General features: G+C 43.0%; 1 long non-coding RNA gene across 1 annotated transcript in view; it reads left to right on the top strand.

The window, feature by feature from the left end:
* Positions 1-848: 848 nt before the first annotated feature.
* LOC149212431 (uncharacterized) overlaps positions 849-11,162 on the top strand; it is a 53,178-nt gene continuing 42,864 nt past the window's right edge. The window contains exon 1 of the long non-coding RNA XR_016250768.1: positions 849-1,011. This is a non-coding gene — a long non-coding RNA (uncharacterized LOC149212431). The remainder of the gene's footprint in view (positions 1,012-11,162) is intronic.

The raw sequence follows: 11,162 nt of genomic DNA, 5'->3' as shown, positions 1-11,162 counted from the left end.
GGCTAATATTAGATTTTGCAATAAAATTGCTTATTCTCAACACATGAAAGAAGCTAATAGTAGAGAAGGCTAATTTCAGATTCTTGATTCGATCAATAATGCTTCACAACTTGCAATCCTTAGACAAAGATCCATGAACAAGGTGATGGATAACTAACTGCAAATCTTCCAATACCACCAAATCTTCGATATTTGCTACTTCCGCCAAAATAAACCTTTGAAATAATCTACCGCATTATTTACATAATTCCGTAACCCCAACTATACTCAATTTCAAATTTTTAATCAAAATTAAAAATAACCCCTCTTACTCCTATCACTCCATTAAATTTTCAAAAACTAAACTAATTTTATTTAATATAAATAGGTTTCCATGGAGTTCATATATCTCTGAATTTAAAAGAGTATCAAAAAAATACTAAAAGTACAACAATAAAGAATGATGGGATTCTTTAAAAACTATTTTAATTGAATAACATTAAATTAAAACATTAAATATATAATATAAATTAATCACGTAATGATATACTCGATGTAAATTTCCCGCCTTGTAAATGTAATAATTAACTTTAAAAATTGCATCATTAATTCCGCCAAAGGTAAATCGGGAAAAAGGCAAATGGTTGCCTTTTATCACACGCCTTTAATGGTACCCGCACCCTCGTGGACTGCGCATTGACTGGCCGCCTGTGACGGACAGTGACACCTCAACGTACATATACGCCCGACGGTGACACCTCAACGTACATATAAGCCCGTATGGTAGAGGCAGCGTATGTATCGATCCCACATACGTATATACGTCCACTTTTACGTAGATCCAGATATTTCTAGCTCTTTCCTCAGCTTTTTTGTACTTCATCGAGCGGTCTACGGACAAATTCCCGGCGATCTCTGATACTCCGATTCTTGGTGTATGCACTCCAGATCCTTAGCTACGTCACAATTGGCACCGTTTTCGACGGGAATTAGCGATATTTTCCTTTATGCGGCAGCAATCTCGTGAAGAAGGTACTCTGCATTGTTTTCCGAGATTCAAGTACTTCGCTTTTTTCGTTCTGTAATGTAAACTGATCCAATTTGCTCCACTGCAATTCCTTTAGCGCGTAGGCTAAACAGGCGACATTTTCGCCTGGAATAGTTGTTTTTTTTTGGCAAATATTGGGTTAAATTAGGTTGGAATTTCTTAAAAGTAAGTTACACTGGCTAAGTTGTGAATTTTGGGGGTGTTCCATAGGTTTTTGATAATTCTAAATATATTTCTAGTTTAAAAATCGTAATTAAAACACTAAATATTTAAGATTTTGTAATAAAAAAATTGCTGGATTCTGACCCAAAAAAATTCCGGACAAAATCGTGGGCTCGGTAGACAACACCATTCATTTACGGACGGAAATCTCCAATATACACGGGATGATGTCCAGAGAAAGCGCTGAATTTATAATTTCAATGTTAACGAAGGGTTTCGAGGAGATTTACTTTTGCCGTGTCCAACTCAATCAATACAAAGTGAACTCGAGTCCTCCGCATGGCGAAAAATAATAGAACTCACAAATTGAACCGGAGGATTAGTTTTTTCTTGTGAATAGGGGTAGTGCAGGTTCTGTAAATTTTCTTGACCGATTTTGAGCAACTTCTGGCAATGTTAGGGAAGGTAGTGATTTGCTAAATTTGAATAGTATATTGATTTACTGAAGATCTCTAACAGGTTTCTGTCTGAAGCGGTGGAGAAATAAGCCTTTGCTTGGTCTAAATCCTCTATCAGTTTGTAGTGGTCTTGAATCGTACTGCAAGCTTGTCCAAAAAGTAGTTTATTTTGACGGAATAATCGTTGACTCGTTGTTGACTCATTTGTTTTGTGCGAGGGCTCAAACTCCATTGACACAGATCAGTGTAACAGTCAATGCGAGACTTGTGTTACCAGACTTTACGGAGTCTGAGTCAGCTCCGGAGTTTGATTTTGTTCTTTGAGGAAACCAAGTCAAGTCAGCTTATGTGTGTTGTACTCCGCCTTGAAGCATAACCCCGAGTCAGCTCAAGAGTCAAATGTAAGTTAGATAGTGGGCAACCAAGAAAGCTCACCAATCAGAAACATCTGGACAATAAGGAAACCTCTAAAACTAAAAAAGAAGGAAACAAAACTAGTAAAGATGGAAACATCTCTATAGTTGTTTTATCTAATAATGTAATTGATTTTTATTTCATATATTTTGTAATTAAAAACGCATAAGGAGAATGTTTGCATTGTTTATAAAATGCTCATCTTTCCCTCATAATAAGATGATGGTATTGTTTTAACATTTGTGTTATTCTCTCATTTTCTGAATCTTTTTAGATCTACATGTAGATCAATTGGTATCAGAGCATAAGATATTGGAAGCCATCCACTTTTTCAAAGTTTTTTTTGGGGATTTGTGGCTTAACAATTCAACACCCTTCTTAGTGTGCCCTCTTTGCTTCAGATTCCCATCATAGATTGGCGCTTGAGGTACCTTTCAATTCCTTTAGTGGATAAAAATCATGCCGCCTCGTCGAGAACCCTCAACCGAGGACTCACAAGTCCATGATTTAGCCATGGCTATTCAAGAGCTAATTATGTTGCAACAACAGAGACAGTGGGACACACGCTTTCAATTGCCCGAATTTTAGGCCAAATGAATGGAGAGGCCGTCGATTCTTAGCTTCATAGTCTCTATCTTTTTCAAAACATGTCCCACGATGGAAGAGGACATTAAGCTTCAAATCGCCAGTCTACAGTTGGAGGGCCTGGCGCAAACATGGTGGGATACTCAACTCGAGAATATATCCTTGGTTGTTGAACTCAGAGACCAAGCCGAAACCAAATCCACACATATCACATCTTGGATGACTTTTGCCAAGCCTTAAGGGCACGTTTTTTCCCCCCGTGATATTTCCATAATCTCCTTGCCAAATGGTTGCAACTCTGACAACTACCGAATCAATCAATGCAAGCATACATTGATGTCTTCTAAAAATTAGACATTCAACTCCATATCTCTGATCCAGAAGAGGTATTAATTATTAAATTTAATTTTGGTCTACTAATGTTTTTTCGTCGAGAAGTTGAGTTGTGTTGGGGTGTTTTCTTATCGAGAGTGTACGAAAAGAAACCACTTTAGACCGTGGATGACAAACAACCTAAACAGTAAAAATGGATGTCAAATTGTGTGGATCTGCAGCAAATGATAGAAACAAAACCTGCCAAAGCCCTGATTTATGCAACAAAAATAGTTAAACAACAAAATGGAATAAGAAAATAAGCGCAAGTAACTCCAATAATCCAATGGAAACCAGATATATAAAGAATATATTTTATTAGATGACACCTGTGAAAGGAACAAATAATGTTACCAGTGCCCTTTATGGGATGGGTTCTTGGCTATTCTCAATGTCTTTAGCTTTTTGTAGAGTCTCTCTCCTTTATAATGTGTAAAACCCAGCGTACAAAATGTTTGAGTTCCATAAGAACTCAAATGGAAAAGGAAATGGTGAGCAACAGTGATAATAATTAGAGCGGAAACAATGCATGCAACAATGAAAATGATCAAAAGTGAAGAATGGATGTAAAACCCTTCAATTTATAACAAAATATTAGGTTATTCTCGAATAATGGAAAATAATAAAATATTATTAACCAAATTCTAAAATTAACTATTTGGAACATTTTATTATATTTGGTTGGAGGCAAAAAGTATTTAAATTGTTTAAATTGTTTTATTTAGAAATAATAAATAAATAAATGATTTATTTATCATCTCAAGGAATATGGTTAAGGAATAATAAACAAATAATGATTTATTTAAGTATTCCTAGGGGATTTAGTCAAACTTGAAAAAAAATAATAGCTAATTAGTAATTAATTAATTATTCCTAGAGAAAAATAAGATAATTAATGATTTATCTATTTATTTCTCATAACTGGGTCAAATATGACAAGGAATATTAGTTAAACAATGGTTTAATTAATTATTCCTAGAAGATAATTAAATAAATAGTGATTTATTTAATTATTCTTCATGGGTTTAACCAGAAATAACTTAACAAATGTGGTTTATTAAGTAATTTCTTATAGTGAAAGCAATTTTACTATGGTGTACTTCGATCCATTTAGTAAATTATGGCTGGATGATACGTTAGGAGCAAAACGTATGACCGAAGTACGTTGTAGGGGCACAATCACTAGACACTGAAGGAGAGAGAGAGAGAGAGAGAGAGAGAGAGAGAGACCAATGGTGCTGAATCAAAAGAGGATAGTGACGGAGGGGGCAAGACCAACTAACTGATGTAGGTCTCCTTTTCTGAGTTGGCCTTCAAAATCCTCCAGAAGATATGCCCCCTTGCCTAAGTCCTTACGAATGATATAAGGTCCTAGTCATAACGATTCGAAAGCATCTGGGGTAGGGATGGGATGTCTAAACCACTTGACTTTACCATGGATGAAGTCTACAACATAGTGGTCGTGAGACAACTCTGACAGGAAGTACGCACGATGGTGCATATCATCCCAAGGATAATCAGGAGTAGACATAGTTTCCATGATGTCCTCATCAGAATGGAAGATGAGCAGACGGGAAGAAGATTGACTACATGATGTGGTGGCAGTACTTGGTGCATCATACACATCATCTAAAATGGGAGACGACAAGCTAGTAGATGGAAAATATACCGATGTTGAGACTTGGGTTTCCGACGAAGGAGGTTCGATAGAAGCACGCGCAGAAACCTCAGAAAGGTTTTCATGCGAGGAAGTCAAGGATGATGATAGGTAAAGGATATGGACCGTGGAGTTCGTCATCTCGACATCGGGGGGAGGGATCACGATGGTGGGACCAGAGTCCCCTTGTTCTGGTGTACTAGTGGTACCATAATCCACAAGTAGAGGAGTAGATGATCCACTACGGGTGGCCTCGAATTCACGAAGCACATGGAGGCAATCACAAAATTTGTCGAGACGAGGGAAACAATGGGAATAGTGACCATAATGATTGCACAAGGCACAAGGGTGATTTGTGCGCAACATTTTAAGTCTCTTGGCTGAATCCGGTAAGGTAACTTGGACCTCAGGGATATTAGACTTAGGAAATGTTTCATGAACCAAAGGTTTGAGACGAGGAAGTTCAGGACAATTATTGGTGGCATGCCCAACAACATTACACAAAGCGCACAGAGGTGTCGACTTTGGAGCCTTGGGAGTGGGAGGTGCTTGGGGAGCCTTGTCCTTAGGTTCCTTCTTGGCTTTGCCCCCCTGTCCGGATGCTTTCGCAACATGAGTGGGTTCCTGTTGAGGTTGCGGTGGAACTGGAGTAGCCACTGTAATATCCCTAATTAGCCATGGCTAATTGGAATATTCGATTTTGCTCAATTTTGCTTTCTATAACTATTTATAAATAAAAAGGTGAGGAAAGGGGGACATAACTCATGTTTAGAATAAAGTCACTCCCTAGTAGCACAACGTTGTGACTTAAAGGGGAGCCAAGGGGGCCAAAGGACCACGCAGAGATGGGGCCCACGCAGACACTTGGAGGGACTGTGCAGATGGAAAGGAACACGTGGCAAGAGAGGGACTACGTTGGAGGAGGTGACCCTTGGGATTGAGAGAGGCCAACATTATAAAGGAGAGAGGAGTCTCATTTTGGCATTCGATTATGTGCATTTGAGCTAGTAACTTCGACTTGGAACACGCTGGCTGTTTAGCCTGTCTGCAACACTGTTTAGTGCATTGAGTGTCTCCGTTCGGAGATCTCACCTTTAGCCCCGAGGGACTTCGAGTGCCTACTCGGGCAAGGTAGTTTTCAGTAGTCTTTTGCAGTAGGATTGATTTTTGGCGTTGTGGAAGAGTTGAGCATTTGAGGACTGCGCAGTCTTGAGAGAGAGGGACGCAGTTCTTTTGGTGGGAGTTCCGGATTGGGGGATTTGTGGAGGATTTGAGTTGGGAGATTGAGCAAGGGATCAGCTCTTGCATATTGGAGGATTTTGGCAGAGTTTTGGGCTGAGTTTTGGAGGATTCTATTCAGTGGCAGCACAGGGCCTTAAGGGACAACGTAGATCCCCAAGGGGTGATTTTCAGGGGTCGGCTATTTTAGAAAAGCTTTCTGGGTTTCTTGAGTAGAGTTTGATTCCAGAGTTTCAGCATTTTCTGAGGAGGGGAACAACCCCAAATCCTCATTTGATTTCCAGTAGTAGTAACAGCACGGCAATTCTTCGACTGCTTGGACGCAATTCAGAGAGAGGCCATTCCTTTATTGTTCTGAGTGTATTTCTTCACTTGCCTTGTGCAAGTCGAGGTGCCATCTTTCTGATCACCTCCTGTACTCATTCCATTACTCAGTATAATAAAATGGCTTAGCATTTCTCTCTGCATTTCTTGAGTATCTGCTTATATTTCATGTTTACATTATTATATGTTGCACCACTGTTATTTTTATCACGTTGAGCTTCCCAGTTACTATATCATTTGTACGTATTTAGTTGGAGTTCAATTGGGTTTGAGGGTTATTCCGGAAAAGGGATATTACAGTGGTATCAGAGCATAGATCTGGTTGAGCCTGTGGAGCTAGCAATCTATGACACTGGGGGAAAAACCCTACACTTGTTATAGAGGGAGGAGATACAAAGACACTGGGCGTAGGTTGGAGAACACCTACGGAGAGGGAGACTGTGTTCCGGTGGTGGACGCAGAACAGGAGGAGCTTGTGGTGGGTGCAGAACAGAAGGAGCCTGTGGTGGACGCAGAGCAGGAGGATCCAATGGCAGATGAGGACGGAAAGAGATTTGCGGACATGCTCCTCAAATCAGTGCAGGATCTGTCGAGGCAGATCGAGGTGATGGGGCAGAGATTCACGACAGTAGAGGCTAGACAGCGTGAGAACCCACGAGTTTTCTAGGTTGGTGAGGGATCGGGTACATCCCACCATTTTCCAGAGCAGGGTGCCACTCAGCGTGACACTACTCAGCAGATGGCCTCACATGCCCCTACACGCTCTCCCATGCCCACTTTCTTAGGAGCAGACACGGGGGCTAGAGCCCAGCAGGAGGCAAAGCCCGGTCACATGGGCGATTATTTTGCAGAATACCAGGCCTATGGGCAGGAGTTCAGGGACGCTCTCTCATTTAGAGACTTTGTTCAACTCCAACGGGATAGTAGACCCCGCGACCATCACAGAAGACACTGGCATTATCACGATGGAGACACCCACCGCACAGCTAGTAGATTCCACTTGCCTACATTTGATGGTTCATCAAATAGTTCGGCAAGGTCTTGGGTGGAGAAGCTGGACATCTATTTCCAGCTTAACCAGATGTCGGAGGCAGAAGCCATCAAGGTGGCGACATTACATTTGGATGGTGAGGCCCAGGATTGGTGGTTCCATGGGATGGTTACACTCGGACATTCCACAGTGACGACGTATGCCGAGTTCACCAGGAGATTGATGGAGAGGTTTGATCGGAGGGATCCGGAACAACACTTTGTTGAGCTGACAAGGCTCAAATAGACCAGGAGCCTAGAGACCTACATTACAGACTTCTTGAGTGGCCAGTGATGGTGCCAGATCTATCCACGACACGGAGGATCTACATGTTTGTTGAGGGTTTAGCAGAGCGACTTTGGGGTCTAGTCAGATCCACTATACCAACCACACTCTAGGATGTTATTAGTAGGACTCGGGGACTTACAGGATGTCTTACCCAGGACCCGGACACCTTACCCCTAGAGACAGGTTTTCCAGCCTAAGGGGAAGGATGTGAGGATTCCACCTCCGAAGGGGAATCCAGGACGAGCACAAATTGATGATGACGCCAGGAGGGAGTTGAAGAAGAAGCGGTTGTGCTTTACCTGTCAGGAGCCGTGGGCACCGGGACATAGATGTGCTGCTAGCAAAGCACATTTTATTGAGGTCTTCTCCGAGAGCAGCAGGGAAGAGGATGAGGAGGATGATGTGGAGGCAGGAGATAGTCATGTCGTGCAGGGTCCCTTGCCGCCTCCACCAGCAGCAGCAGGTGGTGCAGCTTTTGCACCTACCGGAGGAGCCCTTGCAACATTGCGAGGAGTTCCCAAGTATCTGACGCTGCGTGTACGGGGACAGTACGTGGCCAGCGAGTATTAGTTTTGGTCGACAGTGGGGCAACCCACAACTTCATCGATGCAGAGATGGTTGAGCGGAGAGGTATACCGACAGAGAGCTTTGATGGATTTTCAGTTTTGGTCCTAGGAGATCAGACCATGGTGTGTGCTCGTTATGTTCCAGAGTTGTCAGTGACTATGGGCACTTACACACTGACTGACCACTTTTTCGTGGTCAACATTCCGGACACCAACGTAGTACTGGGTGTTCAGTGGCTTATCACTCTAGGGAAGGTCACTATAGATTGGAAGGCCCTAGAGATGGAGTGGGATGATGAGAATACAGGGAGGCATAAGAAGATACAAGGTTAGCACACATATCCGCCTCAGACTATTTCGGCTCATTAGATGGAGGCAGTCTTCCGGAAGGGAGACATAGAGTGGGCAGTGGAGCTGCGTGCATCAGAAGCAGGGACTATAGGGCAAACAGTGCACCCAGAGATACAGTCCATCCTTGACCGGTATGCCATAGTGTTTGGGGAGATTCCGCCTGGACGGCCGCCGAATCGGGGGTTTGAGCACACCATTGAGCTTGAGCAGGGCATATAGGCAGTGATTACTACCCCCTATAGGCATCCCAAGGCCTATCGGGATGAGATTGAGCGGGCCATTCAGGAGTTGCTGGCTCTTGGGCACATTCGGCCGAGCACGAGTCCTTTTGCTTCTTCTGTGGTGTTGGTGAAGAAGAAGGATGGCACATTGAGGATGTGCATTGACTACAGGGCCCTGAACAAGAAGACACTGAAGAACAGGTACCCCATACCCAGGATCGATGAGTTGATGGATGAGTTGAGAGGAGCACGGTTCTTCTCAAAGATTGATTTGAGATCTGGGTACCATCAGATTCGCGTGAGGGAACAGGACATTCCCAAGACCACTTTCAGGTGTCACTATGGGCACTTTGAGTTTTTGGTGATGCCCTTCGGGCTAACCAACGCCCCAGCTACATTCCAGTCTTGCATGAATCACATCTTCCGCAGTCACTTAAGGAAGTTTGTGTTGGTGTTCTTTGATGATATCCTCATTTACAACAGGACTTGGGAGGAGCATCTCCAACACATTGAGACAATATTGCGCATCTTGGAGGAGCAGCAGTTCTATGCCAAGCTCTCCAAATGTGAGTTTGGGTTGACGGAGATGTCATATTTGGGACACATCATAGGGGTGGACGGAGTGAGGGTCCACGAGGAGAAGATCAGGGCCACCATCAGAGATTGGTTGGAGTCGAGGAACGTGACAGAACTCCGAGGGTTCATTGGAATTTGTACTTACTACCGGAAGTTCGTCAAGAGTTTCTCACAGCTTGCGGCACCCCTGACAAATTTGACAAGGAAGGGGGCATTCAGTTGGTTGAATACAGTGTAACGAGCCTTTGACAGGCTCAAGGAGGTTATGAGTAGCTGCCCAGTGCTTGCATTGCCGGATTTTTCGCAGCCATTTGTTTTGGAGTGTGATGCGTAGGGAGAGGGGATCGGCGCAGTATTGATGCAGGGAGGTGACCCTATAGCCTTTGAGAGCCGGAAACTCCTCCTGCACGAGAGATTGTATTCTATATACGACAAGGAGACGCTGGCCATCATGCATGCATTGGCCAAGTTCCGGGAGTATTTAGTGGGTAACAGGTTCAGGGTGAGCACTGATCACAACAGCCTCAGGTTCTTTTTGGAGCAGAAACAGCTACAGGAGAGGCAACAGAAGTGGATCAGTAAGATCCAAGCATATGATTTTGACATTGAGTATGTCAAGGGTAAGAACAACGTGGTAGCAGATGCTCTTTCACGTAGACTAGCCACCTTGTCTCTTATGAGCTTCGACGCAGACTGGAGGGCTCGAATTTTAGTAGAGTAATTCAAGAACAGATTTGCATGTGAGGTTCTGGATGGGCAGGTGGCAGATGACAGGTACAGGGTGGTCGATGAGATCATCTACTACAGGAATCAGATCTTCTTGACTGAGGGATCTCAGCTCAAGAAGAAGATACTTAGGCATCACATGATTTTGGCCGGTTATCAGGGGTTTACCAAAACCTACAGGGCCATTAGAGAGAGGTTCTCATGGAAGGGCCTCAAGGAGGACGTACTCCAGCATGTCCGGGAGTGCGATGTTTGCCAGAGGAACAAGGGGGAGATGAGCCATCCTGTAGGATTATTGCAGCTTCTTCCCATCCCGGAGGGGAAATGGGAGTGTATCTCGATGGACTTCATCACAGGGTTGCCCATGGTACAGGGCAAGGATTGCATCTTTGTCGTCGTTGACCGACTGACAAAGTACGCACATTTTTTTGCCATATCCGCACACTACACAGCAGCGCAGGTGGCCGAGCTATTCTTCAGAGAGGTCTTCAGTCTACATGGTCTTCCTAAGACCATCACCAGTGACAGGGACATCCGTTTCATGAGCGGGTTTTGGCAGGAGCTTTCAAAATGTTAGTGCAATACATAAAAGAAATAAAATACATAATCAATGAGGCTCTAGAGTCTAAATATCATCTAGAGTCCAAAAAACATGTTAGAAGTGATTGGCCTACCACATATAATTGATCAACATGATCAATCATCAAACTTCACACCATTGCTCAAAATGGGATTCTCGGCATGAGCTCAATTTAAATTAGATGCTCCCAAGTATTGAATGAGAGAGGTGTAAGGAAAATGGAGGGAAAAGTGGGGTGGGGGGCAGTGTCTATATAGTTTGATTTTAGGGTTTTGAGTGATAGAATTTAGGGTTTATGTAAGTTTTTGTCAAACTGTGTATTGCGGTAGGAAATAGACCAACTTGGTTGAGTTGGTATGGACTTAGATGGAATAGCCAATATGGTTCAGGGTCAACTTGGTCAACTTGGTTGAGTCTAAGTTTGAGTGGACTGTTTTTTAAAACATTAATTTGGAGATAATCTTCATATTTCAAGGATTTGTATTTTTATGTTGGATTTTCTAGTTGGTGACACAAGGTCTACACTTAGCTTTTGATGATTATATATAATGACTCTAACAAGCATGTTGCAATTTGTTTATGAAGG

This window comes from Pinus tabuliformis, chromosome 1_1, assembly GCF_031772625.1.
Source record: "Pinus tabuliformis cultivar Carrire ecotype Pingquan chromosome 1_1, CPIR1, whole genome shotgun sequence".
In the NCBI taxonomy this organism is placed as follows: domain Eukaryota; kingdom Viridiplantae; phylum Streptophyta; class Pinopsida; order Pinales; family Pinaceae; genus Pinus; species Pinus tabuliformis.
This window is presented reverse-complemented; position numbering and strand designations above follow the sequence as displayed.